Below are 26,140 nucleotides of genomic sequence, written 5' to 3'. Positions count from 1 at the left end.
CCCTTTTATTGTCTCTGGAAAATAGGGTTGGAGATTGTTTATAAAAAACCCAGCAAGATACGCACTATGTTAAATGTCCTACAAGAAATCCCAGTAAAATGAAATAATTTACATGAAAAAGGGTAATAATACTTCAGTCTGCTCTGACTTCTGGTCTTCTAATCTTGCCAAAGATGATTGTAGGAAAAAATCAATATGAAAAAAAACAGAAAGAGAGAGAGAGAAGGTATTAATCCAGACAAGCCCAGTCTTCCCACCTTTTAGGGCCAGAGGGGAAGCAATAGGCATTGGGTAATTTGGAAAACATACCTGCTTTGAGGAGAAGTTGCTCCTCTGTCCTTGGTTGTGGAAAGTGTTTTTAGGTGAAGTAATTTCTTCTTTTGCACAAATAATCACAGCATGTGTTTGTTTATAAATTCGGCCATAGCCGCCGCCCAGCATCATTATGGAGGTAATTTGCTTGGTTAAGAGAATAAGGGCAATTGAAGTTATAATTTATGGTTGTTTTTTTGTCAGTTGTAGGTTATTTTCCTGCTGTTGGTTGACACCAGTGGAGTATGGGATGGTGCATAAATCCTATCAGACCTGGAGTTATATGGTCACATTAAACTGAGGCCTCTCCCCTCCCCTTAAGCTAACAGCAATTACTTTGGAATCATTTTAGTAGGTGTGAGAAGCCCTATTTAGAAAGTGAATAGTTTATTTAGGATCATCTGGTCGCAGCAGGTTAATTAGAGAGTGACTCCATCATCTCTAGCCCAAATCACAGGCATTATAAAAGCAAGCCTGCTTTATGACTGTCTTGTATGACATGTACACAATGGTGCCCAAAGAGTTTAAGCATTGTTAGAAGTGAGTGCTTTGGGTGCATTTGCTCTTCTTGCACATTATACTGAGATAAAGAGTATCTACTAGTTTCTTTTTTCCTGATGATACACACTTTTTATAATATAATTAAAAAGTGATTACACTTTTATAAACAGTAGCATAGCTAACAATCTTCTAAGCATGCCACATTTAATTGTAACTACAAGCTTTAAGGTGGGAATACTGTCATTGGCCCCATTTTACAGATGAAGAAACCGAGGCACAGAGTTGTTAAGTAACTTACCCAAAGCCACTCGATTTATGAGCACCACAGCTGGGATTAGCAATGAACCTGCCTTGGGAGCTGCTGCTTTTACTGCCTGCATTCCACTGCCCTCCTCGGAACTAGCATGGGAAATCATGTCTCCAGCTCTCTGTTGGGAGGATATTGGCTCATTATTCAACTAATGGGACTGTCGCTTCTGTTTACCAGGATTTTTGTCTGTAACCTTTTTAGTCTGTGGGCCTAAGCTATGACTGTTGTCTGGAAACTTTGGAGAAAAGGAAGGTGTAAAATCACTGTGGAAGCTCGGAGCTGAAAGTTGATTATTTTATCGTTTGCAACTTTATGTCCAATGATAATGTTTTAATATTAAGTCCTGTGGTCCAATTTCTGCTTTCAGAGTGACCAAAATAATGCTTCCCCCCAAACTTCTATATAGTTGTTTTAATATGCACATTCGAAATGGCAAACCATGTTAGACTCCAGTCCCCCAAACATGCCAACCCATCAGTCACTACTGTATTTCCTTGAAAATAAGACCTAGCTGGACAATCAGCTCTAATGAGTCTTTTGGAGCAAAAATTAATATAAGACCCTTTCTTATTTTACTGTAAGACCAGGTATAATATAATATATAATATCATACCCAGTATAATATGATATAATATAATATAACATAATATAATACTAGGTCTTACATTAAGTTTTGCTCCAAAAGACGCATTAGAGCTGATGATCCAGCTAGGTCTTATTTTCGGGAAAACATGGTATGTGTTCTCATCTTGTTCAAGAAGCTATATTTTTAAGTGCCCTGAACGCCAATAAAAACAGGTTTGTTTTTTCCTCCCACTTGTGTTTTTGAAGCCCATGTTTACAGGACCTTATGTTACACTCTGGTGTGTTACCTTTAATCTCAACCTCTATTTGCTACGAACACGTTGGAAAGGTGATAGATTCATTCAGGATAAACTCTATTGATCTCTCTCCGTGAGGCAAGATATTTTTTCTCAGGTATTTTGGGGCACATTTTCTCTGAGAGGCAGCTCTGGTCAGTGCTTAACTTCTCTGGGCTTCAGATTTCCATCGGTTTTGATGATTAAATGTGTTAATTCAGGTATGATGCTAAGCCATACTTGGTCCATACTAATAAAGAACGATTAGTTTAAATCCTGCGTTCTAACTTGCTGCATTCCCATGGAATGAATATCCCATTATTTATTTAGTCCTCTCACCTTCTAGTTAATACTTACATTATTTCCGTTTTTTTTTTTTTTTTTCCTGCTCTTTGAAACACATATTATCTCATAGCAAAGGAAACCTAGGCCCAGCGAGGCAGTGAGTAGCAGGCCAGGACCAGAACCCAGGTCTTTTGGTTCCAAATCTAAGTTTGATGGATTTTCTTTCCCTCTCATCCCACAGCCACCTCACATTCTCCCAGAACTGGAATATTTGCGTTTGGTAACCTATTTCCTAATATAGCTATGTGTAGTTTGATGGTTGGGATACGTCCTGAGAAATGTGTTGTTAGGCGATTTCATTGTTGTGTGAACATTAGAGTGCATGTACACAAACCTAGATGGTATAGCCCACTACACACCTCGGCTGTGTGGTGTAGCCTATTGCTCCCAGGCCACAAACCGGTGTAGCATGTTACTGTACTGGATACTGTAGGCAATTGTGACACAATGATAAGCACTTGTGATCTAAACATAGCTAAACACAGAAAAGATACAGTGAAAATATGGTGAGAAAGATAAAACATGGCACACCAGTATAGGACACTTACCGCGAATGGAGTTTGCAGGACTGGAAGTTGCTCTGGGTGAGTGAGTGGGGGGGGGAATGTGAAGGCTAGGACATGATTGTACACTACTGTAGACTCGCTAAATGCTGTCCTACAAGCCCTCTCCCCGCTTCCTTCTGACGGAGATAAAAGCAGAACATCGGAAGCTGTCAGTGCTTCCTCATGAATTGGGATGTGAGCTGGGCTGATTGGAAATATTGAGGAGGAACTGGCTAGGTGAGGCACAGCGCACCATTATAGTGATTGTGTGGAGGGAATGAAGGATCAGCAGGAATAAGAAATCAAGAGGAAGACATAAAGAATCGTAGGGGATTGCCAAGGCAATGTGGTTTTGGCTATTGAATGTTGGAGCAGCGGAGGGAATCTGTTACCAATCTATTACCAAGCCCCACAGATATTGTTCCTATTAGACAAAAAAAAAAAAAAAAAAAAAAAAATCCCCTTGCACCACGTATCCTTCAATTTCTTCCCGGAAATTCCGTTCCATTATAAACGTATGGGACCATATGTGGTCCATTGTTGACCAAAACATTGTTCTAGGGCACATGATTGTAGTGACATTGCCACAAACACACCTGCCCCAAACACTGCTGCAGCTTTTCTCACTTCCGATAGTAGATCAGCTGCTGAGTGTTCCCTGAAGGAAGGTGGCTTTCAGGAAGTGGACAGCTGTGTGTGAATAAAATGGGGTTGGAGGAGATTGCACAGAATGCCTGACCTGACCTATTTACCATGCCGTTGTGCCAAAGCAGGCAGTTTTATCTATCCATGGCTGAAATTTGAAAGCTCTGGCTGAGAAATGTCAGGATGAAGTAACACGTAAATTATGAAGGAAGAAGGTACTGTATTAAAGAAGTTGGAGAATCATAACCTATGGAGACTGGCTTGTTTTGAGCAGGAAAGGAAGAGATGGATGTCCTAATTGACCATCTTACTTTAAATAAAAAGGGTTCCTGAGGCCTACTAAAAAAACTTGTATTTCAGAGAACCCCGAGCTTCTTTTTGATGAGATTTCTTCAATATTTTACAATGGCATATTTAAAAAATTTCTTAATTAAAAATCCCCCAATACATCAGTGGAGGAGCTATGGGTTAGAATCATTGGACCATCCCTTTCTTCCCCAGGAGATTAAGGCTGCAGTGCCCAGGGCCAGACTGCCTCCTCTATCAGCTGCCCCAGCCGAGGTGGCACCCCTGCAGCCCTGACAGGATGCCAGCTGGAACAGATCCTGGCAGAGAGCACGGAGCCTGGTGAGTTCATCATGGCTTCACTGCCCCAGTCCATCCGGACACTCCCCTGGACCCAATTAGCAGATTGGAAATAGCATCCGAGTGTGCTGCAACCACCAAGTTAAAGAGGAATAACAGATATGAAAGAATCAAGTGGGAAAAGAACATTTTGGATCCTGAAGAAGCAGGTTGCTTGTCAAAGATGTAACAAACTGAAACTTAAGCCTCCCTCCCCCCCCCCGCCCCGTTCTCCTCCCCCCCAAACACTGCTGGGATTCATTATATTGGGGGAAGAGCAGGGAAACTGAAAAAGGAAAAAAAGAAAGAAAACAACCTACAAAATACGTATTGTTTCTGTGTTCAATTTCTTATTTAATATAACTTTAAAAAAAGAGAGGTTTAATAGAAAAGGGAGGGCATCATTAATTTTAGAGTCTGAAAGAAGTGAAAATGAAAAATGATCTGCTAATTAGTGATATGCAATTTGTTCCTTGAATGTCTTCAATAATGTGTGAATGCCACATTACATAACACTTATAATGATGAAACCAGAAGATGGAATAAGATACGATAGATCTTGTGTTCTCTTGACTAGCGGACAACTCATCTCATCAGTCTCTCCGGGTTTACAGCCTTAAATTGAATAAAGCAGTGTTATTGGGGGAGATTTATAGCCACAAGACTTAGCAACCTCACTGAGGAAATCTTACAGTACTGTTTTGAGAAGCTTCCATGATAATTCTTGGGATTTGTTTTCATTGTAGCCTGTCAAAAAACAACGCCGGAACTAGTAATGAGTAGTGAACCTTCTCAGCAACTTAATATTCCGACAGCAACCTTGAAAATGGGCAGTTGTTGGTGCCCCATCTCTTGGGAAGTTAAAGCATTCTCAGCCCCAATTTAAAATGATTTCGTTAGTAATGGTGGCTTCATTATAGTGGGAGATAGGCACTGATATACCTGGGTGCTGAGGAATGCTCATGAAAAACCAGTGAGTTTTGACACCACCGAGGCAGCCCTCCACCGAGCAGGTATGAGGACATCCTTATGAAATGTTTGTTGAAAGAATGAATGAACTGGTGACCATGAGTTCTCTTTTCATTAAAGTACTGCCTGTGACTGAAGTCCTGACACTTGGTGTATAAGTACCATTAAGTAAGTTTGGCTTATTTAATGTGATTTTTTAAAGAGAATGCCCTGCTACATGTTGGACCAGTAGTAGCCCGGACTAAAAGTTGAAAAGAGCTCCTCCCACCCCCCAGCTTTATTGAGGTATAGTTGACAAATAAAATTGTATGTGTTTAAAGTATACAACATGATTTGCCATATCTATACATGAAATGATTACCACAGTTAGGTTAATCAAAAAATCCATCACTACCTAGTTATAATTTTGTGTGTGTGTGGTAAGAACACTGAAGATCTATTTTCTTAACAAATTTCAAGTATACAATCCTGTATTACTAATTATAGTCATCATGCTGTACATTAGATGCCCAGAACTTATTCATCTGATAACTGAAGGCTTATATTCTTTGACCATCATCTCCCCATTCCACTTACCCTCCAGCCCCGGGGAACTACCATTTTACTCTTTGTTTCTTAGTTTGACCTTTTCTTTTCTTGTTTGTAGATTGCACGTATACGTGAGATCATACAGTGTTTGTCTTTCTCTGTCTGACTTTTTTCCCTTAGCATAGTGTCCTCTAGGTTTATCTATGTTGTCACAAATGACAGAATTTCCTTCTTTCACATGGCTGAATCATATTCCGGTGTGTGTGTGTGTGTGTGTGTGTGTGTGTGTGTGTGTTTGTATCATCTTCTTTATCTATTCATCCATTGAGGGACACTTAAAAAAAAAAGAGGTTTAACTTAACAAATCCCTCAATACAAGATTTCCCTTCAAAAGTTATCAGGAAGCCTTTGCATGATTACTTTTTTCTTTGGAGAGTCCACTTGCTTTCAAAGCAGCCTGTTTGTTACTGGACCAGGAGCTCCCTGCCCACGAGTCTGTTCCTGTCTCTGTCATCTAGATTATGCCTGGGCCATAGTAAACAACTTGGAAATACTTTCTGATGTATGAAACAAAAGTTATAACTTTAAGAAGTCAAACTCCACCTCCCTGAACTTCCACTTGGTAGACCTAGTTCTATCTTCTGCTCAGAAAAGAATATACCAACTCTTTCTTTCACGTGATGGTTTTGGTTCTTAATTACTGCTCAAGTTTTCTCTGCTCCAGATTAATCCCTCGTTGCCTCAATTATTTCTTTTCTTTATCATCTCTGTCAATCATTTTGAACTTCCTGGTCAGCTAAAACCTAAGGTCTTTTTTCCTTCAACTAACTTCAAGGAAACATTTCTACCCATCTTTTATTGGAGCAAGGGCCTTTTATTTTTCTAAACGGAATTTGTGACCTGCCTTATTTATCATTGTAAAATTTAATCGTATTGGTTTTTACCCATCTTTCTACCTTATCGAGAGTTTTTTAAATGCCAATTTTTGCTACCAATGTTGTTGCCATCATGTTATATCTTTGCAGATTTGATCAGCCAAGTTGGTAACAGAAAAGTGGATGCTTTGGGAGATGCTTCTAGGGTCCTCTTTTCCTCCTAGTGTGGCACTAATCTCTTATTTCCCCTTTTGTGTGATCATTAGGCCTACACAAATTTCCACATAGAGCTAGAGGTGACTTTAGAAAATATTAAATCTATTCATCCTCTCTACCAATTTTGCATGTAAGGAAACTAAGTCCCAAAGAGCCAGTGGCCACACGGCTGGGTAGTAGTAAAACCCAGACTAGAACCGAAGCCAAGTGACACCCAAGCCAGGTGTCCTTTCATCTTCATCACAACTGTCACCTTTTTTTTTTTTAAAATGTACATTTAACTTTTTTTTGCAGCAGTTTTAAGTTCATAGTAAAATTGAGTGGAAGGAACAAGACATATACTCCCCGGCTCCACACATGTATATCCTCCCTCACTGTTGACATCATTCACCAGGATGGTGCATTTGTTACAACTGATGAACCTACACTGATCCATCATCACCACATAGAATCCATCGTCTACATTAGGTTTCTCTCTTGGTGGTGTACATTCTATGGGTTTGGACAAATTTATAATGATATATATCCACCATTATTGTATCATGTATCAGAGTGATTTCATTGCCCTAAAAATCCTCTATTCTTCTCCCATTTATCCCTTCCACCCCTAACTACTGGCAGGGACCAATATTTTTACTGTCTTCACTGTTTTGCCTTTTCCAGAATGTTATATAGTTGGCATCATACAGTATGTAGTCTTTTCAGATTGGCTTCTTTTATGTGGTAGTATGCATTTAAGGTTCCTCTTTGTATTTTTATGACTTGGTAGCTCATTTCTTTTTAGCACTGAATGTTTCATTGTCTGGATGGACCACAGTTTATTTATCCATTCACCTACTGAAGGACATCTTGGTTGCTCCCGAGTTTTCGCAATTATGAATATAGCCGCAATAAACATCCATGTGCAGGTTTTGTGTGGGCATAAGTTCTCAGCTTCTTTGAGTAAATATCGGGGAGCATGACTGCTGGATCATATGATGAGTATTTGTAAGTAACCACGAAACTATCTTCTGCAACTATCACTTTTAATTTCATTCTCAAGTTTAATAAAATAAACTTTAAATGTCCTGTTGAAATCCCAACATACTACAGAAGATTTCTAGTCTTTTATGTGAATGTTGTATATTAATGTTAATTTGCAGATTATACCAAAGTGGTGATCTTTTCCTCCTTCTTCCTCTAAGACATGATAAAATTCTTTCTATCTCTAAATATAAAACTTTAAATCATGGCATGTTGGTGTTGCCTAACAACTGGTACATTGTAGGGGGAAATTAGCATGTGTGTGTGTGTATGTATGTGAAGGAGGTGTGTGTGTGTGTATGTGTGTGTGTGTGTGTGTGTGTAGGTGACTATGCATTTGCTTTACAGCATAATTAAAGAGTGGGAGAAATAGGATGATTTATTGGTAAATAAATCTTTTCACATAAAGGTAAACTGTGGTCCTGCACAACTATTTGTGGGGCATGTAGCCTTGCTTTGTACTAAGGGGACTCTATTTTTTTGTATGTTTTTCCAAAACCCATCAGCTCCAAGTCAAGTAGTTGTTTCCATCTAGTTGTGGAGGGTGCAGCTCACACTAGCCCAAGCAGGGATTGAACCCTCAACCTTGTTGTTAAAAGCACCATGCTCTAACCAATTGAGCTAAGCGGCCTCCTCAAGGGAACTCTGTTTTTGATGAGGGAACTGTACATTTATTCAATGGCAAAAAAATAGCTTTTTGCACCTTGCTGACTGATGCTAACTATTTGTCAGCACAAGTCTCATTGTCCTCATTATTCAGTATTTAAATACATGTAATATAATATTTTTACTGCCATTTCCAAAGAGCTGTTTTTCTCAGATCTCTGAAACCCAGGACCAGAGAACACTTTTCTCTTAGGTGCATTTTATTATTGGTTAGAATACTGCCAATCTATAAATGTTCAAAGTTAAAAAAACACTAAGAAAAACTTTCCTTTAGAATCAGAACTTAACTTTAGTCTGATACTATCTTTAAAAAAAAAAAAAGAAAACCTTCAAAATCTGTTGTTTCATCAGAACTGTTTGTAGAGAAAATGTAAGTCTCAGTATTGTTTAACTGCAGTCCAACCAAGGACTATCATATTGCACTTCTAATCAAAAAATAAATTGAACATAGTGGTAGGCTTACAGAGAGAGAGAGAATTAGATTTGATTAGATTAGCTTTAACCTGCCCGGAATAAAACTGTCTGCCTTTCCTGTTATTTGTCAGTGTTTATAGCAGGTTTCGTCTACAATGTTTTCACTATTATTTCCAGGCGGTAAAAGGCAGTCAAGCAGAAAAGACACTCATAAATGTCAGAAAAAGAGTAAGTTTTTTTACATTTCAAGGGCTTTGAAGGTCAAGTTCAACCCACTTAAGGGAAGCAGAGTGATGGGTATGTGGTCGCATGTTCTTAGTTGGTGTATTTAGGCATATAATTTATGTGAAGTTAATGCACTTGTCTATTAATCTATTGAAATAGATTTTGTGTGTGTGTGGTAAGAACACTTAAGATCTATTTTCTTAGCAAATATGAAATATGAACTATCCTGGGAAGACTCTATTTATTTTATACATTTTGTTCACCTGTTGAAAGGTAAAATAAGTCAGATTTCCATAATTTATGATAAGGAAGGAAAGATGTTCAACTTGCCAAAACTGATCAGGTCGTGGGCACTGTGATTCTGTCCTTGTTTTTTCTTGTTATAATTCAGTCTTTCCTGGCAGCTTCCACATTGCATGTTATGAAGAGGAAGAGCTCTGTTAAGCATTTTTGCAAACCAGTGAGAGACTTTTTTCCTCTGGACGCCTTTACTGGGATGTTTTCTTTTTCTTTATGAGATTTTATTTTTGTTTCCCACCAGGGAGCCTGAGTAATTATAGTTTAAAGCTACTGAAAATAGGTATGTTCTTTGATATCAAAGAGCTTCTTGAAGATTTTTCAAACTAAAGAGACCCAAAGGTTGTATTTTAAGGTGTTACTAGCATAGGTCTTTGTAGCTAAAAACTCTCAGAATGTTCTACCAAGTATATTATTCTTTGGGGTTCAGTACTACTGCATTTGGTGAAAGGTAAGGTGTTTGAGTGTGTGTGTATGTGTGTGTGTCTATGTGTATCCCCACTTCCGTTGAACTGAGTCTCAATAGTTACAAATTATATCACATGATGCAGGATTGACGGAGAGATAATAGGGAATAGGAAATGGAATAAACATTTACTGAGCACTCACTGCATGCCTGATATATAATGTACCGATGTATTACTTTTTTCAGTCCTCACTTGTTACTATGAGGAGTGTGGTAGTTTACTATACTCATTTTCCAGATTAGGAGTTCATAGAGGTAAAGTTAACTTGTTTAGGAGCAAACCCAAGTTTCTTTAATGTTCACAGTTAGTTCTCTATGGTGTAGGCTCCAGAGAGGAGGAAAAAGAATAAAATATGCAATTCAAAGACAGTTTCTTAGTGTGTGTGTGTGTGTGTGTAAGGGAGAAAATACATTTTCATGCACTAAAATGCTTTGAGAACTGTACTATCACTAGATGGTAAAAGTTCAAGTGTTCTCTTTTCTTTTTAAGGAAATGTCTTTTGGTCACCCCCTGGAGGTCTTGGTTTGCTAGGAACTTTCCTGGACTTCTTTTCTTTTATTATCCTCTTCCCCTTGTATTGTCAGTTTTCAACCTGAAAATCCCTGTTGCTTTTCATATGTAGAAAATTCATTTCTCTCTTTGCTTTCACTTTCCATTTCCTGACCATGCTTTATCTTACAAACCCAAAATGTCCATGATAGTATTTTAGTAAACAATGAACCATGAATGTGTATTCAATAAATGTTTGTTGAACATTACCTGTAGGAGATATTATTCTAGGTTGATGTCGTGTCAACAAAAACAGAAATAGTTCCTGCCCTTATAGAATTTCAATCCTAGTGAGAAAGAGAAATGATCAATCAACATTTGTGTGGAACTTCAGTGTTTATGAAGGAAGGGCTTTTTATAGGTTTTATCAGAGTTAAACTTCATAAATGTGTGAGGAAGAAGTTCTTATAATCTCCATTTCACATTTTAGAACTCTTTAGGCTACTGTATTCAATGTAGAGCTGAGTTTAGAATATCATCTCCCTGTTTCCAAATCACTTTTTCTTTTGACTACATTGCCCCTTAACAATGATTAAAACAGAATATCAAGAGATATACAAGCATCTCCATTTCTACTTAACAATACTGTTTTTTTCACCTGAAAACCACCGAGGCAAATTATTGTATTCATTTAATTTATTGATTGACCAACATTTCTTGAGCACTTAATATTCCCAGACCAGGGGTACAAGATGTGGTCATTTCCTTCAAGGCATTATAATTTATTTCAGTAAACAGATATATAACTAAATAAATACAGGGTCATGAGATAAGAGATCCTTGAGGTATAATGGAAAGATCACTAGCTCTTGAGACAGTTTGTTTGAATCTTGATATCACTATTTAATTAACTGTTATCCCAGGCAAATCATTTGTCCCTGTTGACTAATAGTTTCCTCAACTGTAAAATAGGGGATAAGAGTATTTACGTCGATGGCAGTTGTAAATATTACAGGAAATGCATGTAAAGGGTGTAGCACAATTCCACACATATTATTAGGTACACAGTTCAAGAGAGTAGAAATTAAAACATGACTTTTACATCTATCTATGTATTTATGTATCTGTGTATCTACCTGTCTGTCTACCTACCTATATCTATCTGGCTATGGACTCCACAAGAATCTAGGGACTGATTTCCTGATGAGACAGTAGAAAGGCTAGGGAAACTATCTGAGAGAGGGTGAAGTTTTTAGAGTCTGAAGACAGATTTTTTTTTTTTCCTGAACTGAAATTTTGGCAGAAGGAACTGTATGAATGTATGAAGCCATCAAAAAAGCATGGAGCTTTCCAAGAATCATGAGACTACAGTTAAAGTATGGAGTATAAGAGCTGGGAGGCTGAGAGATGAGCTGGGAGGCTGAGAGATAAGCTGGGCAAATAGTTAGAGGTCAGATCATAGAGGGACTTTTATATCATGCTAAGCCACTTGGACTTTATCTGATCACATAGATGACTTTCTCTCACCTAAATAGAAAATGACAAGCCTGAAATTAAAGTGGTTGAAACAACTTATTTTGGTTTGTGGAGTTCTTGACTGCATGGAAAAAATGGGAAATCTACTAAAAATTTATCTGAAAAATCAAGACATGATCTGTATTGAACAAGAATCTTCATGATTGATGGACAATGAAGAAGTGAGGTTCCTGGTAAAATATACCATTAGGAAGTATCTTAAACCAAGTCCCAGAAGGAGCAGGCAGTGCTGAAATGTTATAAGCCAAAGCACCCTGGGACAAATTTTGTCCATTACATGGCAAGTTCTAAAGCAACAGGGACAGGGCTCAGAGCCCTGAACCCCAAATAGAACACTTACCGTTTCCCCCTGAAAGTCAGCATAAATATTTGATAATGTCTTCCTTTCTGTGAAGGAGCCCTTTCTCAGTGGGAGTAGTATCTGGTATCCCTTAGCAGTACAGAAATATTTGTTTTCTTAAGCTTTTCTTTATGTCCTGAAGGTGGATTCTAAAAGCTCCTAAAGTATTTTGATTTTGAATTCTCACAAAAGTATTTTTTTCTTTCACAGTAATTCACTATAAAAGGCAATAAAAGTGATATATTCAGAAGTATTCAGGACCTGCTATCAGTGCCACATGGGAATAAACCATCTTGCCACTTGCACATCCCACAGGAGAAAAGAATCACAATTCACATTTAGGAAATATTGTATGTGTTTGCCTCCGTTTTGCTCGCATTGTCTGCTCTGCTGAAAAGCAGATTTTTTTTGCAGATAAAAGCTGCCCTATCTTGCTGAACTGCTCATCTATTTTGCTCAGGAAGAAAAGGCTTTTTAAAATCAGGAGCAAAGCCCTATTTGCAAAATATTGCCTAAAAATAACAAAATACAAGGAAAAGGTCAAAATATGCTAGGACTTGGACCAACTTCGTGCTTTGGAAAATTACCTCACAAATTCAGCAGTTTTTTTTTTTGTTGTTGTTGTTGTTTGTTTGTTTTTTTTAAGTCAAGAGGGATTATGTATTTTCTAAGCATCCTCTTATGATTGGTGGTTAGGTGCTTGAGAATAAATGAGGATGTGGGCCTTGCCTTGTTGCTGGGCTAGGCCGATGGATATGCATTTAAAGGAGATGAACCATGCAGCGCTCGCTCAGGGTTCCAAAACTGTTCCCAGATTACTCATTTGTTTTAGAGGTTTGTGTACATGAGGCTTCTGGCTTGGCTGCTTTTGCCAATGGGGAAGCATTGGTGAACAAGACAGATAGAGCTTCTACTTTTCAAGAGCTCCCAGACTAGTTGGGAAAGAGATATTAAGCCAGTCATGGTAACAATGAAAAGAGACATGCAGGGGCGGTACAGTGTCTCATAGGGTAAGGCTTTTAGAGGTTGTGAAAGTTCAATCATTGGGATCTAAGTCTGCCAAAGAATACCCAGGCTGGGGCTTGGGCACCAGAGCGGAGATTTCAGCTGAAATGTTAAGATTCAGCACAAGCTTACTTTTACATCAACAGAATCTGTTTCTAATATTGGGGGAAATGGCTTTTGTTTTTTCCCACCAACTATTTATTGGTAATTCTTCCCCTGGAACTACCTTTGTGTATATTTTTATGATACCATTTACTGATTAAATCTGAATATTTGGCTCGTAGAACGAGTAAATAATCTCCAGAGAAATCTTCATCTTTATGCAGTCACATATATGATACAAAAACAGATTTTTGTTATTTTGAGAAATATGCATAGAAATGAAAAATTTCAGACTATCTTTGCTTTTATTTCAGGACTTCAATAAACTACTCAGTGGGCATTTGAAAGTCTTATTGTAAGTGCCAGGGCTTGGTGGAAGTGGTTTGGCTAGGTGTGTAAACCCACCAGTGTCCATATACATATGGGCGAGTGAAACTGATCCTATTCTGTATAACTGGTTGGAAACATATGGATGCTTCCTTTGAGACAAGGGTTAAAAAGGAAATAATCTCTTTTGCAGCAAGGTTTTTCTCAGCAGTTACAAAATAGCTGTAATCAGGTAGGCTTTGGTAAGTGGCAGCTGCTCTCTACCAAGTTGAAAGATCACGAATTCTCAGCCCACTTCTATTTCAAGTACATAGACATCCGGGTCAATTTGTGAGTGTCTGAGGCATGCCTGACTCTGTGATAAGAAATGGGCCTGGACCCAGAGTGGGAACCATGTACAGAGCAGGGCTACAAGCCTTCTTTGTAGTCATACCAGCTCTGGCTAATCAGGGTCCCTAGGTCATCAATATAGAGTCTTAGATTTGAAACGCAGCTGGGATCCTAAAAACATTCCATCTTACAGATGAGTAAATTGAGGCCTAAAGAGGATAAGTCTTCCCTTTGGTCCACGTGGATTTATAGACTTATCAGGGCATAGCCTCTGGCCTCCAGCTGCTACCTGTTTTGTGCTAGGTAGGTAATATACCAGGTCACACTGATTACTATCACTACTGCCTGGAGTATTGTGTTGAAAGGATTCTAAAGTTGCATCCTGACTCAGGCGGTAATGGTGCTGTGGTTGATTAGCAATGTCTGTCTGTGGAGACTGGTGGGGGGCATGGTGTGCTCTGTGTAAATTTGGATGAATGAAGGTTGATTGATAATCAAATAATTATCATGTGATGTGAAGTTTGCTTCAGAACAAAGTGCCCTAAAACCTTCCTGGCAGGTCAGGACTATTTTATTGAAGAGATGACATTTGGACTTGGTCTTGAAGAATAAGTAGCAATTTTCCTGACAGAGAAAAGGAAGAAGAAGACATTCCATGAAAGAAGAATAACTGTGCAAGGGACCTGATATGTGGAGATAAAAAGGAAATTAATGATCTCTGATAACCTACCTACTATGTGCTGGGCACTAAGGTAGATCTTTTGTGTATTATCTCATTATTCAATTTTCATAATGACTCTATGATGAGGAACAGGGACAAAGAATATTAAGATGCCCAGTGGCTTAATGTAGCTACTAAGTAGAGCTGGGATTTTAATTACTGGGGCTCCAAAATAACTTTAGTGGTAACTAGTCAGAAGGACAGTGCAGATGAGGAAGATAGGACTAGGAGGGAGGGTAGCATTGGTTTGCATTTGCACTATTACATTTGAGTTGCCTCTGGGACATCCACATAGAGGTGGCTAGTAGGCTCTTAGAAAAATGGCTTTGACTGATCTGGTTATGATAAAAAGTATATTAAAGACTCGCTGATAACAGTACAAGCCTAGTTCATGTACTTCTAGGCTTCTGCTTAAGAGTGGAGATCTTTCTGCCTTTGCTATTCTAACACAGGTGACTATAAGTAATAAACTCATATGCTTTATGTTGCATGAATGATTAAAATTACTGTCAATGCAATATTAAATCCAGAATTGATAGGAAAACCGTCTTACTTAGAAATTCAAGTGTTCTTGACACAATACTATTTATTATCACCATGAGACCTGTGCTCTGGCAAAACTCTGATTCTGTTCAGCAAAATACTGTTTAATGTGTATACATTCCTCTGCCAAGGTTCAACTTTGACCTACATGAGGACAGTGTGTATTCCTTAGAGAGATGCTGCGAGGTGCCACAGTTGATATCTGGCCATGGGGATAGGGCATAATATGTGTGCCTGTGCAGCGTAGTCTCACTATGTTAAAAAATGAGGGAATTGTGCTTTTTTGTTTGTTTGTTTTTGTTTTTAACTCATGAAACTTTGAAAAGAAGATAAAACCCCAAAGGGTTTTTACGTTAGTGAATTCCAATGTCCTGGGCAACTCCAGGACTCTGTCATCCTTCCTTGATGGACTTGTGTTGAGGATATAGGTTGAGGGACAGATTAAAGTAGTCCAGGCCCCATGCCTGATATCATCTCTTTGTTCCCTAAGATGATGACGACGACAATGACTGATGACAATGACGGTGACTACAATGGTGACATGCCACCATATTTCATTGATTTTAAATTGTTTTCCAATTGTTTTCACATACCTGAAAGTGAGGTGTGTCTTATACTCAATGCTACTTTGCAGTTGCTATCAGCCTGGAAGAAAGTTAAATTCTTCCAGATTGGATTTGCATTATTTCAGATGGTTTCCTGGGGATACTGCCAATCTGAGACTACTTTACTGAGATTTTTCTTGACTCACACTGGTAGTGTGTACTTATACCAAAACCTGTCGCGTCCCGCGCAAGCATTGTGAGGAGTGAGGAGGGCAGCGAGCGTTAAGAAAGACAGCAGCCAAGAACAGAGTGCAAGCGGGGCCAAGGGACTCCAGCCTCAAGGACTGAGCCTCAAATTGGGCTAACGCATGGCTTTTATTAGTTAGGTGGGGAAATAAAAGAAGTAAAGCTTGTCGATCTCAAGATCTGTGAATCCCATACATTGCAGTAGGAAACTGATTTAAGCTAATCACCCTTGCCTACAGGCAGCAGAACCATAAGTCTCAGGATTAGTACTTCCCCAAGGGACAAAACCTTTATGCATATGAATAGATGGAGAGCACATCATTGAGTCACTTCCCCCGCAGGTTGTGGGGAGGAATGCAGCCAGAAAGACAGAGGTTCTCCTTAGCCAGGGGAATGTGGGGGGTTGTGCCCACCTCTATCGATTGACCCCTGGAGTTCCCCAGATGGTCCCCACACTGCTGTGTCTGGCTTGGGTTCCCCACCCCCTAACCCCCGGGGAATCTTACTCGTCATTGGCTAACAGGCTATCTTTTGAGGCCAAACAGGGAGACATAAGGTGCAAGCACAAAGGTGAAGCAAAGTCCCTGAAAGGACCCATCTCACAGACTCTCCTTGCTTTAGGGGCAGGTATGAGAAGACAAGGTTGGTTGCTGCATGGCAACAAAAACCTGCTTGAATACCTGCGTATGGTCCATATTCTCAGGAGATAGTATTTTCTTTTTCTTCTTGTTGTACCTTTCTGAATGCAGTCTTTATTTCTGGAATAGTCTAACTTTAAGGGAGAGCAGCATTTTGGTGTCCTAGCTCTTTGCAGAGGTCTCTTATTGGACTTCCCATCTTGTTTTTTCTTTCTTATCGTGTTTGGAATAACTGTGCGACTAAAAATTGATGATATCTTAGATTTGATGAAATACTGTAACAATAAATTTAACATTTACTGAGGGATTATCCTTTGCCAGGCAGTGCTTTAAGGCTCTTTATATGCAGTAATTCATTTAAACCTTTAAGAGTCGTACTATGTAAGTACTCTTGTTTCCCCACTTTCAGGTAAGAAAACAGAGGCACAAAGAGGTTAAGAATGTGCCCAGGTTTACATATATTGAGTCATTGAGTGAAGCTTGACCACCCTCAGTCTACAGGCCATTGGTGGGATATGTTTTCATTCCTGTAAAGTACTTGACACAGTACCTGAAACTTGCCGAGCATGCAGCACTGTTGTAAGTCCCTCCCCTCGACAATGAGCCATTGTCTTTATGAGGACAGAGTATTCTTTTGTTATCCACTTTTCATCCTCTGATGTGAGATTCTAGCTTTCAGTGTTATTCTGAGGCAAGAGTCGGTTTTCTAAAAAATATGAATTCTTATAAGTCTTTTTATGTGCCATATAAACGATGTTGCTTTAAGCAGTTTTGCTACCACTGAAGTCTGCACGTTTTACTAGGAACTTCAAAGCAATTCTCAGTGAAAATTCCAGTTCAACAAATGCTCAAATTCTTCTCACTTCACTTTATATTCCCCATCCAACTCCTCTTCCCCCACTCCCCAACACTCCCACGTCATATCTACATAGATATTTCCAAGTGAGGTGACTAAAGAGGAAACGAGAAAATAATTTGTGTGTTTTTCCTCTTACAGAAAATGATCCTAATCTGAAACTTTTTGGATACTTTACCACATGATGTATATTTAGAAGAGAATGACTTTTAATTCCTCCATCCTTTCTTCTTTCTTTTATTTTTTCATTTCTTCCACAGTATTTACCGAATATCTTCTAAATTCAAGACACTGTGTTTGGTGCTGCTTGTGGGAGAGACGTTTCTCAGCCTTTGTTCACATTCTCAAGAAAGTTTTTCAAGACAAAATTATAGGGGAATCCTTCTTTTCTTCCCTCCTCCTTACCTCTTTCCTTCATCTTCCTTCTCCACCCCCCTTTCCACCTCATCCCCATCCATGAACTGGAAGCAAGGTAGGAAGAGAGGGTTTTAGGGAGGAAACACCATTTGCGCTGAGTTATATGTGAACTTGTGGAGATGGGATGGTAGAAAATAACAGGGTGCAAGTGAGTAGCAGCCTGGACAAAGTCATAAAAACTGGATAGCCAAGGGGTTTTGGGAAATGGTGAGAAGCCCAGCCTGAAACATGGAGGGCATGAAAAAAGAGATGAAAGGTGAGACTTTCAAGTACCCAAACTTTCCTTCTTAATTCACAGGTGAGAGGGAAAATTATGGGAGGTGATATGTGTGAATGTGCTTGAAACGACGAATTCTGTTCAACATAAGGCCATGTAGATTCACAGAAAATTAAGAGGTCCCAGCTGATGTCATGATCATCTTCCTTATCATCGTCAATCCTTCCTTTGTGACTCTCAAATGACCAGAATTTATCCGTATGCTCCACTTCACTCTTCTGAACACCTCACAAGTAAGAATTGGATTTTAAGAGATAAACTCACCTCTTTAAGAGGGCAAGATGCCCAGCAGGTGTTGGCAGAAACCAACTCAGGCCAACGAAGAAGCTAAGGTGACTAAGAATGCAACAAAGGCATCTGATCTGATTACCTCAGTACCTTCACTGTCCCTGATTAGTCAGTACCTCTCTTCCCTCAACATCATGCTAGGTGTCACAGAAAGAGGCCAACAAGTGGAACAGTACATATTTTTTCCTGTAGTGAAAAGATTTAATAAAACAACAACAACAAAAACTCCACAAAAACCTTTAGGACTAATTGCCCTAATATATGATGTTGTCATCATGAGAACCAGCCGTTTTGATGACATTTTTCTGTGTGTATGTGCACAGCCACACTGAGAGACAGCTTTCTGGGTCCTTCATGCTGCATACCCAATAACAATCTTGTGTTTCTGAAGAACTTTGGTTTCTTTCTGCTATGTGAAAGGACATATACTAAAGCAATTTCTATAAAGATGAAGAGACAGAATGAGATATACCTGGTTTTTTATAATTTTATAAAGTGAAACAAACTCAGTGAATATAGCCATATCGTTTTTATTTGATATTGTACAGTTTAAAAGTCAAATCTGGCCAGGAAACTTAATCCCCTCCTCAAATGAATAAGAAAAAATATGCAGGCTGATTAAAAACTCATTGACATTTTTCATTAGTTTCAAAATAGGTGTTGGAATGTTCAGAGGGACCTCTTATGTCATCTGACAAACTCATGTTAACTTGAACTTTTTTATAGTGTTTGCAGCGTTAGGAAGTCTCCTTTGGGAACAAATATCCCTGAGGAAATTTTGGGTACCTGCAATTTTTCCCTAGGACTAGCTTTTCGCACAGAATAATTTATGATAGCTGTACTCCCAAGAACTCTTGCCTTGGTTTTTGTTTGTTGGATTTGTAAATTCTTACTGGATTATACCCATCTGAAAGTGACATGATGGGGGGTCCAAATTCTTTACACTGGTCACCATATTGATGGTGTTCTACTACTTTAACTTTCTTTCTTTCTTTCTTTCTTTCTTTCTTTCTTTCTTTCTTTCTTTCTTTCTTTCTTTCTTTCTTTCTTTCTTTCTTTCTTTCTCTCTCTCTCTCTCTCTCTCTCTCTCTCTCTCTCTCTCTCTCTCTCTCTCTTTCTTTCTTTCTTTCTTTCTTTCTTTCAACAAAACCATCAACATTTTGCTGACTAGTTACACCTTCATTGATTAAAAGGACATGAATTGTGGAGCTGAGAAAGGAAGACATGCCATGTGGGTTTCTACAATCTGCAACAAGGCTCCACACTATGATTAAGGAAGGGCACCTAATGTTTTCTAGCAGAGGTGGAAGGATAACTGCACTATTTTCCCTGAGTGCCAACCAATGATACCCTGTAGATGTCTTTTTACTACAAGGAATAAAGCCAGATTTAGGCAAAAAGAATGAAATTTGCCAACAAATTACTGATTTTGAAGCAAACATAATCACCATGCTTCAGATCAGCCTCTTAATTTTCCATATGAATTAAGTGTTTTGTTTACTGACAAAATGTGTTATATTACAAAATCTAGTTAGGGCTAGTACCGGTTTTTAAAATTTATGAATCAGTTTTATAAGAGCATTCCCATTGGGATGAGTAACAATTAGCAACTTAGTTAATTCAGTCACTGGAACATAGTTTTCAGAGTCAGAATACCTGAAGTCAGTACCTGTCTTTACAATTTCCTTGCTCTGTGACCTTGTGTAAGTCACTCAATCTCTCTACATGTCTATTTTTTTTTTGAGGGGGGGAGGTGGGTCTGGAAAATGGGGATTACAGAAGTATTTTTCCAACTGATAACACTCAAATATCTTCTGTTAAGACTATGATGATTATTCATACATACACTGTATCTGGACTATTCCTAGTAGTGCCGCCACTGGAAGAAAAGCTAATCTCTGAAAGTAATAACTGCAATTTTCATATTAACAATGTAATGCCCACTAGTGATATCTGATGAAATGGTCCATTGTTGCTCTTGCCATTGTCTTTCTGGAAATGATCTTTTCCACCTCCCCCCTTCATTGACCAGACCGCTTCCAAAGTAAGCTTTCCAAAGTCAAGTCTGATCTTGTATAGCCCATGCTTAAGCACTTCTTTGGATTCTACAGTGTGAGTTCAGACTCTTTGGTGGGATATACAAGACCTTCTATAATCAGATCCATTCTTGCTTCTCTAGCTCCACTCTCTCTGCCCTCTTCAAAGCCTATTCTCAAAATCTGTTTTGTTTATCTTATTGCATTTTCTTCACCAGCCTCATGGATTCTGAAATGCTGCTTATTCTCCCATGTTGACCTTGTTCAAAGTTCCCTACTCTTTTCTGGATGATCTCAATAATTCTATCACCACCTATGCTGTTCTTATCTGGACTCCACTGATTTAGGAACGTCTGCCTTTTTATTACCCTTTTATTCTTATTCCCCCAAGCAAATGAGTGAGGTTTTCTGCACAGTTTAGTATGGTTTAATAAGCAGGGTCCATAAATAGTTAAAATAAAACAAATGACGATTTCATTTATATACTCTGAGCTTTGCCACTTTATCCTTGTACAAATGGAAAGAAGCTTTATTGCATTTAGGGAGAACCAGATTTGGGCTCGGCCAATGGCACAAGGTAGAATTACACTGATAACACAATTTTTACATGAGAGAAGAATTTGTATTTGATAAGATCACAAATAGGCAATGGATAAGGACTCATCAGTGTGTGAGGTGGTTGAGCACTGATAGAAAGAACACAATTGACATTGTATTTCATATTTATTATTCAATAAATGAAAGCATATGGACAAAAGTGTGCACCATTTTACCCTGGTAAAAAACTACTTCAGTAATTAAGTAATAGTATTTAAATAGAAAGAAATACCTTTATACTGTTGTTTATCATTTATGAAAAAGAAACAAACAAACAAAATCTAGCAACAGACTAAAGGTTAAGACTTTATTCTGTGGTTAAACACTAACTAACTCTGTGGTAGAAAAAATAAAAACATGTAAATGTAAATATAGCTTCCACATTTGCTAGGTCAAAATTTCTGCACTTGTTTTCTCCCTAAATCATGAATTCTCTGTGGGTTTTGTTTTGAAATAGGTATTTCTGCTGTAAATCTGATAAATGGTATTCCTACTTTAAAGATCAAGCAACTAGAATGCCACATTTTTGATGCATATTTTTGCAACACAGAGGGGACTAAATTCTAAATGTCTCAGTTGTTAAAGGCCCCTTCAGACTTGTCTAAAAGGAAGAACAAAGAAGGAGAAAGCTTTCCCCAAAAGCAATTCATCAGATCTATTTGGGCACAGTGACATTCTCTGAGAGCTTGTATGGATAAGTTGCACTGAATAGTTCAAGGGTTTGCAGCTGCTTGGAATATTTGAGAAATAATATCGATGAGTTCTTATCATACATTTACATGGGCTGGCCAATCCTCACCAGCTGACTAAGGTCCACCAAGGCTCTGATAATTAGTAGTTATATCATAATAGTAATATCTTCTGGTTTTTGAGTGCTCACCATGTGCCTGGAATTGTGCTCTGCAATTTCTACCCATTGTGTCACTGAATGTTCATGATGCTGACCTTAGGGGAGATGACTTATTAAATGTGTGTCAGTTTCGTGCAATATAAAAGATTGTTGAACTGAGTCTTCTACATTATAAATTTAACACGTCCTTACTGTTTTGTTTTGCTTACCTAATTGTTGGTTGTTGAATCTAGGGGATGCTCTAATTACTTCAATAAAGGCAACAGTGATCATTTCCATAAACAAATTGTTAGACATAGAAGACATGTATAAACAGGTAGCATCTTGAAATTTGCTGAGTGTTGATGGACTCAAAACAGTTACTAAAACAAACCACTGATGGAATAAATAATTGGAAGCAGGGCATTGTGGTATGTTAAATGGCAATTTCAATAAAATGAAGTAATTGATATATTTTCACATGGTTGGAAAATGAAGAATTTGTCAGAATTATAAAACATGGCACTTTCATACATTTATCCTTTCATTATCCTAATGTAAGATAGATAGAACAGATAATTGCATCTAAATTAATGTATTTGGCTTATTATTTTTTGTTTTATGATTTGAACCCTGTATTTCCCTAGCATCATATCCCACTACATATAGTCTACATGTTCTTTTACCAAATAACTTATAGGTTTCTGGCCATATTAAGACCTTTCGAACTTCTGTGCTGTGGTGTTCCCTCTGCTTGGAATGCCCTTCCCATCGCCTCTTTCTCACTCCTCATTCTTCGGGACTTCATTTGTATACCACGTCCTCAGGCAAGCACTCCCTGAATTGTCTATCACAGGAGCCCCCTGCCCCAATTTCCTCTGGACTGCTGAGCATTCCTCTATTACCTTATTTGATGTGTGGTATTACACTTTTCTGTTTACTTGCCATTTGTGACTCTTTGGAAGCATGGTGAGTGTTTTTGGTTTATTTCTGTTTTTCAGCACCTCACCAAAACTTTACAGAGTATGGATTTAATGAGCAATTGTGACTTGAAAGAGTAAATACTTTCCTTTGCTATGCATATCAGTATTTTGTTACTTCCCCAACTCCCATATCTCTCTCTCTCTCTCTTTCTCTCTCTCTCTCTCTCTCTCTCTCTCTCTCTCTCTCTCTCTCTCTCTCTCTCTCTCTCTCTCTCACACACACACACACACACACACACACACACACACACTCTCACTGCATACTGGTGTGTGTAAACTTGGAAAAGCCTCATCCATGGTTTTTGTTTTAATTACTAAAGCTCAAGGTCATGATCTGGCGGAAGTGACTACTAGAAAAATGCACATTCATGTCAAATCCTGTTGTCCTTGCCGCCTGGAGCACAGAATGTGCTTGAAGTTATACTTTTTCTAGTGATATTTCAGGGTGATATTTATATCAGCACTTTGAGAGTGCTTTCATGTTAAACAGGTATATGGAAGCATGAAGAAAGGCAAAGAATCAGGTCCAGGCAACACAACAGAAATTAGGCTGGAAGCCTGAACTATAAAAGGAACACCTCTGCCCACTGCAGAATATGATTCCAGGTCCAGCACGGAGGAGTCAGAGCCAGGCTTTCAACTCCCCATTTGCTCACCTCATGCTCTCTGTGCTCATTACTTTTTTCCATTTGGTAGAACATGGGAGGCAGACATGGATTACTAGGGAGCAGGCTTTTGCAACTACTCCATTTTGAAGTTTCTCTCAAAATGATTGATTTATTTTCTTTTTATGTATGCATTATGTATGTGTTGCTATGTGTGATCAGGTATTTCAGAAAGGCTATCTATATCTTTGTCACCAAGGCCCCAGCCACGCAGGGCATTGCGGCAACCAAGAGAACCAGAGAGCTACGCTGGACTCTGGAATAGACAAAGACACAAATCCCATCTGGGTCTCCTTCAAAGCAAGCTACTCTTTCGCAACAAGCTATCAGTTGGTGATAAAAAGGTTTTTACCTGTTTACTTAATGGGTGACTGGCCTCTCTGCTTTTATTTAGCCATCTGTTCTGGTCCATGTTCTTAAACTTGTAAGATCCATCACCTCATTTAAGCTGTTACCTTGACACATTGCAATGTTGTGGACATAATGATTCCACAGAGGAGCAAATTAAAATGGTTTTTCATGATTAGAAGGTTAAATGAGGTAATGCTGTGGTAGTTAGTGGTGAGACAAGGGGTTTTGAGTAGGCAAAACTCAGGGACTTTCAGGGCTGGCTAGACAGAGGGATGGGCTATTACACATTAAAGGGGCTGAGTAAGAGCAAAGACTTTGGGTGTCTCTGATTTTAGGGGACTTATTCTACTGCTCTTACATAGACTGAAACCATGGGCCCAGGGAGGATTCAGGGGCTGGTTTTGGGTTTCTTTTCTCCTTTTGGGACATTCGGTGAAGAGCAAAAGGAAGCTAATTACATCAGGAAGTAGTAAGCTGAAAACACAACCACATTCAGTCATTCCCATAAAGTTATTTGTCTTCCCTTACATTTGAAGAAGAATCAGAGGCCAAATCCAACTTCATGGAGAAACATTTCATTGTGTCTTCATCCTGGAGTTCAAGGCAGAGTTGTTTCTGATGTCTGCCTTCTGCTCTAGACTTCACCTTCCACCTGACTCCTTGGCAGCTCTATCCAGATGACCCACCAGACTGTGACAACTAGGACTTTATCTAATGGCTTTATCTTCTTGCTCTCTTAGAGCAGTGCTTGCTCTGACCACTCTGGTTTCCCCTGATGTGACCAGTATAATTGCAGCTACTTAAACTCAAAAGATCAGGGATCTCTGAATTTTCCGTCTTTGACTTCTACCCAATCAGTAGCCAAGTGCTCTACCTTCCACCAAAATTGAGTTTCTCATGTCTTTTGCCACTTTTTTTAAATTCCCTCTGCCACTGCTCTAGTTTTCATCCCTCATTACCCTATTTTTATCCAATTGGAATTCCCTTCTAACTAGTTGCTGCCTGTCTATAGTTTTCCCTGCTCCTAGCATCTTAAACACTGATGTTTCATTATAACTTATAACAGTCACCTTTAGAATATTAAACAAACAAATGAGCAAGCAAAAGCCTTCTTTGGTTTTCTGTCACCTAGAAAACTCAGTAGACTTCTGAGCTTGGTATCTCAGCAGTCTATAAACTTATTATTTGTGTTTCCAGCTTTTTCTTTTTCTCCATGCCCCAGTAAGACAAAGAGCTATGTGGCTATGAATAACCCCATGTTTTCTTGCCTCTTTGGTCTGTTCCTTTCACCTAGAAAGCTCTGCTTACACATCTGTACTGATTAAAACTCATGCATTTTGTCAAACTCAGTCTCAAATACATCTCTGCTTTCCCCACTCCAGTTAGATGCAGTTGTTCCTGCGCTTGTTCCATAGTAACACATTTAGGGGGATGTTCTTATGCTGCTTGGCATGGATTTTCTTCCTACTCTTATTATTAGCTTTCTGAATCTTACTTTTGCATATTTTATAGCACAGACAAAGTTTCCTGCATGTAGAGAGTGCTAGATAAAGACACAGAATAATGCTTGAAAATGAGACTTTGTCGACAAGAATGCAAGAAATCCACACATTTATTTATTCACTCAAGTGTTTGTTGGGTGCCTATATTACAGAAAATACTGTGTCAAGGATCTGACACAGTACATCCTAATTCTCCAGGAACTCACAATTACATGGAATAAAAGTCATATAAACAATTATACAATGGAAAATATACAACAATAGAATTGCCTTCAAGGTATGGGAGTGGTGGGTTTTTTTTTTTACCTCTAGTAGGGTAGTTGGTTGGGGGTGAAGAGATGACAGTGGGGTGGGAATTGAGCAGTTAGGAAAGGCTTTCTATAGTTGAGAATGTGTTTTGAGTTTTGACAACTGAATACGAGTTGCCAAGGAAAATAGGGAGGTAAGGAAAGGTAGGAATAGAATGGAAAGGTAATCCAAGAAAAGTTGCTCTGCTTGCTTGCCCTCCGAGGCTCAGCACACTAAGGCAGCCTTATCCCCAAAGCATTATTTTCTGTCTCCAGGTCCAAATATACTAAATGACAGAGTCCTTTGACACTTTGGGGGAAGAAAAAAGGGAGAGGAATAAAGAAACCTCCTTCTGTGACTGCTTTTGGTTGAAAGTCAATCATTCATCCTTCTTCTTTTCTTTCTTT

General features: G+C 38.7%; 1 protein-coding gene across 1 annotated transcript in view; it reads left to right on the top strand.

Annotated features, from left to right (window-relative positions):
• Positions 1-26,140, top strand: part of ST6GALNAC3 (ST6 N-acetylgalactosaminide alpha-2,6-sialyltransferase 3) — a 510,975-nt gene that overhangs the window by 189,382 nt on the left and 295,453 nt on the right. The window lies entirely within an intron of this gene.

Source organism: Rhinolophus hipposideros (assembly GCF_964194185.1).
Source record: "Rhinolophus hipposideros genome assembly, chromosome: 8".
Taxonomy (NCBI): domain Eukaryota; kingdom Metazoa; phylum Chordata; class Mammalia; order Chiroptera; family Rhinolophidae; genus Rhinolophus; species Rhinolophus hipposideros.
Note: the sequence above shows the minus strand (reverse complement) of the source record. Positions and strands in the feature narration are given on the sequence as shown.